Source organism: Gasterosteus aculeatus, chromosome 18 (genome assembly GCF_964276395.1).
Source record: "Gasterosteus aculeatus chromosome 18, fGasAcu3.hap1.1, whole genome shotgun sequence".
NCBI lineage: Eukaryota > Metazoa > Chordata > Actinopteri > Perciformes > Gasterosteidae > Gasterosteus > Gasterosteus aculeatus.
This window is the reverse complement of record NC_135706.1, coordinates 1,091,469-1,099,146: the sequence shown is the minus strand read 5'-3', so window position 1 is coordinate 1,099,146 and position 7,678 is coordinate 1,091,469. Positions and strand designations below refer to the sequence as shown.

Here is a 7,678-nt window from a genome sequence, read left to right as displayed (position 1 = left end):
TGGCGTTCGCTGGCCCGGGCCACCGGACTCTTGACCAAAGCCCTTTGGTAGATTAACATTCCTGGGCGGCCGAGGGGGAGCGTGTTTTTCTGCCTGTATAAAGAGGCCGGATTAACTCACACACAGCGACCCAAACAACAGCAAATTCACACCCTCACTCCTCTAAACAGTTTGTGTGTCCGTCTGACTTTCCATAGGGTTCCTTTTTTACCGACTCCCACCACTTGCAGCCTTTATCGACACGTTGTGCGTTGTCTCCTCGCCGCATGTTCCCGATGCTTCGCGGCTGCCATGTTGACATTCTTTGGTCCAGCGTGTTTTGTTTGCGTTGCTTATTATGGCAGACCCCCAGTTGTTATCTCGCACTTTGAAGGAGCCTTTAAAATGCCTCCGCTGGTGCGAACGCCCGGCTGCACAGAGAGGAGCGGAGCCTCGGGGGAGGTGTCTCCAGAGCTGCACCCACCGATTTGATCCTGCCGAAGCTTCAGATGCCGAGGACGCATGAACCTACGAGACGTCCTGCATGCATGAGCCCAGACATACAGGAGTCTGAGCAGCCCGCCGTGCACGCAGAGTAGCTTCATGACGGTGCACACACAGCAGGAGCCACTGCTTCTGATCCATATCTCCTTTATGGTCCTCCAGCTAAAAGGGATTCGGCCTTGAAGCCACACAAAGAGTTACAGTAAAAATGTGACACTGTGTGTTTTGGCTAATCATCAGTTGCAAGTTAAAAGTTGCAGTTTGAGAGGGAATAATAATGGCGCCCTCTATAAAAGGGCAATGTAAACCCAATCCTGCAGTGACCCCCCCCCAGAACACAAGGTCATTAACCGTCTGCTCTGTGATTGATGATGCAGAGGCAGGGACGAGTATGTTAGCATGCCTCACTAACTTACAGAGCTCCTGGGCCCTGATCCAGTCGTGCCGGCGCTATTAGGATGATGAAAGCTCCTTACCATTAGTTTATTATGCTGAAGTCAGCTGCAATGCTCAGACATTTTCTGGTAACACTTAAACCGTTTTCTGGTCACAATAAAACTGATGACTTTCCCTTCTATAAAATGTGATTACCACCATTTACAAACCAGCCACCATTTCTACAACGTGTCGTCGTTGGCTGAGATATGTTGGACTCTCAGAGGGTTAGCCAGGTCCAAATGTAGAAATGTGTCGGCCACTATTGGAACGCTGGTCTGACGTATTCTCACCTTATAAAGTGGACATGACGAGACTATGAGCAAACAAAGAGGAGAAATAAAGCAACATTACTCCTTTGTTTTTCAGGTTCTCCAAACTCCGAGTGAGCGGTGATGTTGCAGAAGCTTCTCTGTGTGAGCAGCTAAGGAGCTGCAGAAACATGGCTGCCTCCAAACGTAAACAGCTCCTTCTAAGCTCATCACTCATTCAACCAAACACACACTATTTGTAGTTTCCTTTGCATGAACTAAACGTTTGTTTCAGTCGTATTAATGAATACAGCTGGGACGCATGCTTATTAGTAATATGTGTGTCCGTTAGCTAGCCGCTAGCCGCTGTTTGGTGATGAGCAGAACTCATGTTTATTCCCAGCTGGCCGCTGTGGTTGGAAAACGCCTCAGAGAGGCTATAAAATGAAGGAGTAAGCTGTAAAACCACAACACTAAGTCTACGGCCGTTTGTGTTTTAAGCTTTCAGCGTGCGATCTCTGCTGGAGACCCAAATGATTAGAAGGCCTGAAGAGTCCGGCTTGGTTTGATGGGTCCGCCACCACTGTCACATTGCTTACTGCCTAAACTTTTCCAATTCAGGTTTTTAAATCCTATCCCTAATTAAAGGAGGAAGACATTTTTTACTTTAACTTCCTCCAAACCGCGTTTGTTTTCTCAAGATGATGTCTCGTCACCACCACGTGTAGAAATAAATACGCCGACCTGGTCTCTGCGGTTTCTTCTGCACAGATGGAGCTGGAGTCATTACCCCCCCTTATCATCCCGGATGTTTGTCTAAGGAACCCAGTGTTTGTGGACTTATTGGTGTCATATTTCTCAGACTGGTTTGGTTTAAGAAGCTTTTTTAGTAAACCGTGTTGTTCAATGTTTGGTCATTCGAAGGAACCCCGTCAACGTGCAGCACGTCGCTGCACAGACCACATAGTTCTCTCATATTGCCGTTACGCAAGAGAGACGGGATATTCGGAGAAATCATGCTGGGAAATAGATGCAGCGTCGCAGCGACCAATGTCCTCTCCCCTCTGTATAACAAGAATCCATCATATTCGAAAAAGAAAACACTCTGGTTGCTTTTTTGTTGCATTTTGGGGAATTGCTAATGTGGTTTTATTATATTTACGGCCCTTTGCGAGCTACGTAATTGCTGCCAGTGACGGCGCTCCGTGCGAATGATGCGATGCCTTTTGCATACTTGATGAAAACCGACCTCCTGTGTGGGCTTTGTTTGAAGATACTGAGCTCATAAACTAACCAACAAACCACCAGGGAGTCGCAGCAGGATGTTTATGGGGATGTGAGGTAGAACGAATTACGCACCACACACACATATAAATATATATATATATATATATATATATATATATATATATATATATATATATAGATATATTCCATATCCCAAAATGTGGACTCATTTTCTCATTCAATTAACTTAGAAATGTGTCCAAACATTTGACTGGTACTGTACATATGTATAGATATATATATATATATATATATATATATATATATATATATATATATATATATATATATATATATATATATATATATATATAAATGTACACAATAAAGCACTAAGCTGGAGTTCTGTAAATACGGCAGACTTCCAGTAAAAGTAAAAACCGCTGCTTAACTTCAGCAGCAACGCTTTTGTATTCAGTGAAATAACCGTAACAAGTTTTCTTTATATTCGGGTTGCTGTTTGTGAGCTATAAAAGTCATTTTCTCACGCTACCTGCCAGCCGCGACCAGACAAAGAGGTTCTGCAGAACCAGGCAGACAGAAAGGGAAGGAGTCCGCTGGTCCGGTACCATCTGTAAATCTTAACGCTGAAACTAAACCAGAAGTTACACGCAGGGTCGAAATACATGAATATAAACCAGCGATTTGCAGACTTTTTCCTTTTCGAAGCCTTCTGCGTGCTGGATACTGTTTGGCATCGCATGCGTCTTGAAGTGAGTGCTGTTGTTTTTGTTGCTCTCCCTCAGGAATAAAAGTTCGTGGAACGAAGTAGTCTGCAGTATCTGTTCTCAGCTTATGTTGTTCAGCAGGAACTAAATTGGTCAGAACCAAGTAATTGCTACATTTTGGCAAAGTCACAGGCTGTTGGAACGTTACGTTTCCCAATGTAATGTAAAATACAGGTGGTTAGTCCACATAATTCCACATGTGTTCCTTCATAGTTTTGATGTTTAATATTAATATACATTGTAGATTAAAATACAATTTAAATTAAAATAAAGAAGAATGAGGAGGAGTATCCAAACATTTTGCCTGGTACTGTTATAGTATTGCATAGTTTGCAATTACGTGTCATTCGTAATACACTGTAAGCCAGTACGTGAAAATAGTATTATACTTTAATAAATCCTGCTCTCTATTGCCAGCTGATGTAGCCCAGCTGTGCATCCGTCTATATTCAGTTCATGAAAACATTTGCGCTGTCTGGTGTTAAGTAGGTCTTTCTGAGGAAGAAAATCCCCACAGGAAGTCTTGTGTTTCCAGCAGCAACAACAGTGACCCGTACAGAAAAACACCAGTATTGATACGTCTTATGGACCCAATAGCCAAAAGAGACAAAATAAAATAAAAACGGAGAAAGATATTCGAGGATATTTATACAGGATGTGAGAAAGTCCCTGTGTCAGTGAAGCAATCCTGCATAATCCCATTTGAAAATGTCAAAAGGTGACACTGAAGAGATCGCTTCCATAGAAGGTGTCCAGCCTTGAGAATTTAGGGTCTTCTGGGGCCGAAACTCATGCCTGAGTTCATTTACGGCTCAACCGAGTCCCTCGTGTGCCAGCAAGCAGCTCGGCCTCTAAACAAGAGTTACAAAAGCAACAGCGAAGAACGCTTTGCTTTGTGTGCGTGTTTGTTTGTTAAAGAAAGAGCAAGAGGGGGGTTTTAGTTTGTGCATGTTTGAAGGAGTAAACCATCTTATAAAGGAGCCCCGTGGCCCCCGTGGCCCCCGTGGCCCCCGTGGCCTTCAGCAGCAGGTTCAGAAGGAGGTGGCCGTGTGACGGTGAAACTCCATCCAAAGCCAACACAAGTGCTTCTGTTTGACTTGGAGTGTTTTGTGAAGGGCTCTCTTTGTCCCCACCGCCGTGTATCGATGTGGCCCTCGATGAAACCGGCCCGGCAGCGTCTGTGCAGCCGAAACCGACGCTGCCAGCTGAATATACACGCTGACGATTGGGAGCAAAGTTGATCTCTGCTCCCCTGATGCAAGAGGAGCGAGAGGAGCGAGTGAAACAGAAGCCGCTGCTCGTACCTCCAATTGAAACAACTTATGTTCCGCTTCAAGCCCCAACGTTCCTCAGCTCCTCCCTCCTCCCTTTCATGCAAAATCACGAGCACCAGTCTGGAAGTGTTTGGAAAGAAGGGTTTTCATACAGCAGCGTTTCCCCCCCCCCCCCCCCCCCCCCCCGCTCACGCCTCCGCCTGAACGGTAGGACTGGAGGGCGATCGCAGCCCACACATGCCAGCGCACAAAGCCCGGCATTCATGCATCGGTCCGCCGTGCTCGACGCCCACTGCTGTGACGGCGTACAGACAGAAAGACGGCCAGCAGGACGGGGAAAGGCAGAGCTGATGTTCCATGGAAAGGAAAAACAGGAAAAGCGCTGAATGAATAGTACCCTCGACACACCTACACGGCGCTGCAGCTCCGGGCTCTGAAGGGTGCAGTGTTCGGGGACAACGCGGCAGTGTTTTGGCCTCAACCGCTTTTAATCGTGGTCCTGTAGATCCCGCTGAGTGGAGTGGTGCTCATACTGGGGAGAGTGTTGATGACTTATTTAAATAAAGGAGTTTGGATGCCACACATCTAACATCTGACAGGAATCGGGTCTCTAATGCAAACAAACCCTTTCTGCTCCCGAGCTGACCGCTAAAAAACGTTGTGAGACGAGTCTTACTCTCGTAATTGTTTTTCCAGTAGCAGAGCTAAGTTGAGTAAAGAGCTGACGTGTGCTGTGAGGGGAGAAAGGGTGTCGTGCATCATGGAACTATGGAGTCGGGCCTGGTTTTGCCACGAATGGCATCACTGGCTTGAAGCGCTGGAGTGACCAGGCACACAGAATAAGACAATGTTCCTTTGCTAAGTGTTGGCGACCAGAGAAAGGCTCCTTCATCCGGGGACGAGATCTCCTGTCACTCCTCTGCTCATCGGCCCGGTTCTCCTGCCAAGCTGAGACAGCTCCGATCCACTGGGTGTGCTTCGGATGTTTGCGTCTGACGGAATAAAAAGGGTTCAGTGGTTCCTGTTGCCCCTTTAACTTCCATGCCTTCATTTGTCCAGGGTGGTGGGTATTATCTTTATGCTTGACTGGATGGTGGGAAACACACACAGTGAGCGAGCGCCTCCCTCCAAGGGGCTGCTGTTATGGTTCAACATTCCTTTGACATTACCTTCTTCTTCTTTCTAATTTCAGTAGCAGCGTGTGTGTGTGTGAGAGCGAGTACTTTACCACCTCTGCCTCATTTGGGAACATTTGGGAATCTCCTTGGTTTGATTGGTTAATCACTGAAGATGAACTGATCACGCGTGTGCGTGATGCACAGCTCACAGTTTGAGCAGATAAGAACTCAGAGTGTCAATGACAGGACGTGTTATGGTTGCAGAGGCCCAGTAGCAGATTAGCAAGCTGAAGCGAGCCGACCCAAAGCGTCCTCACACTCATTTTACCATCAAGGACGGAAGTCAGTTCGTAGAACTCCCATCGGCTATCTGTAGTGTGTTAAATGCATGAATAGGTTGTGACGAGCTGTAACCACAACTATCACCCAATGAATGATACATCCCACTTGAACGTGTGCTCACGTTAACCAGGGTGCTGCAGGTCCTGCTGCTGTCCACAGAGCTGAAGACTAGCGGAGGTTTCCTGCCGCGCAGAGATGCAGAGATCACCGTCATGTACGTTCAGCCCTGAGACTAAAGGGAAGGAGACAGAAGTTCATCTACCACACACACACACAACATGGCTTCTGCAGACCTGAGGTGAGACAGGCGTCTAACACACACACACACACACACACACAGCCACCAGGCCTCCCTGTGCTGCAGTTCGGTCATTCAACCCTTTGAGTAGCCGAGTACTGGTACAGATATTTGATTCCTCCTGATGTAGTTTTTCATTTGCCGTATTGTAGAATGTAGCACGAGGACACTAAAATGAGCAGAGGTGAATTTTATGCTCGGGAATATTCCTGTTTTATAGGAGCAATTATGAGTAATGATGAAACAAATAAATCAGACGATGCACAAGCAGCTTCTGATCCGATCCTCTGCAACCTTTGAATGAGCTCAGGGACGACGTGGGGAAAGAAATCAGGGCGCTGGAGGGAATTGCGAGCCAGTACATGTTACAAATTTAGAAATCATGAAAGCAGTAAAAAGAAACTCAACAATTCTCCTTTTGGGGTCTCTAGAGAAGCGCTGGCTTTAGCTGCTCCCTGTGCCACATGGCCCCATCCAGGGGCCCCATCACACCCAGGAGATGCTACGTGCTGTGTCTCTTGGGGGTTAATTGAAAACTTCGACCCACACATCGGCAACATCACATTAATACGTCTATCGGCGCTGAGGAGGCAACGAGGGATGAAACCATTACCCAACGGTGAAGACAAAGCGGCGGGGCAGATATGAGCCTGGAGAAGTCCTGGAGAAGTCCTGGAGAAGTCCTGGAGAAGAAGCAGCCGGTGTTTTTGAAGGTGATTCAAACCAGAAGCCCTCCGTTCAGAAGCTTGTTTTCTTGTGCTGTGCGGCAGAGCAGATGGGAGGCCTATCAGAAGCATTCCGTGGGGACGTTCTTTTTAATGCTTGTATGTGGCTGCTAATGAGGATCAAGAGGTCTACGTTCAAATTAAAAACAATAATACAGTGTTTCTTTAAATGCCACAACCCTGGAGGAGTTCCTGAGAGCCGTCCTGCACAGCGCAGCACGTCACGGCCTTCCATGCAGTATTTCATGTCCCCGTCTGCCCCCTGCAGGCCCTGCTGCTGTGATTTAGAGCCAGATGAGAGAGGAGGACGCAGGAGGCCCTGGATGAAGGAATGCTTCCACCCTGCCTGATGTTAACTGCCCCACTGGGAGGAACATCAGCAGGGACCTCTAAGGATGCGACACTGCAGAGCTTTCACTCAAAACCCCCACGTCAGGTCATACTTTTTAGAGGTGCTCTAAATCAGTGGCGCACAACCTCCGAGTCATTCGTGTGCAAAATATAAAAAATGGTTTGAATTTGGAAAAATGGCGGCATCCTCTCCCAATTACATGTGCTTGGTCCTGTTTTTGGTCTGACGCTTTACTGCTTGGTTGTACAATGTTTTCATTATAATCCTACAAACAACGTAACAGCTTTTGCCTGGTCAGCGTCAGCCAGAACCATTGCTGTTTGCTTGGGGGTTCAAATACTCATTTTCTGCATCAAATGCAAATAAAGTCAGAAATGTTATAAAA

General features: G+C 46.8%; 1 long non-coding RNA gene across 1 annotated transcript; it reads left to right on the top strand.

Annotated features, from left to right (window-relative positions):
• Positions 1–4,656: 4,656 nt before the first annotated feature.
• On the top strand, positions 4,657–7,678 carry LOC120807658 (uncharacterized). The gene is made up of 3 exons (XR_013453459.1): positions 4,657–6,216; positions 6,648–6,929; positions 7,210–7,678. It is a non-coding gene; the product is annotated as an uncharacterized LOC120807658 (long non-coding RNA).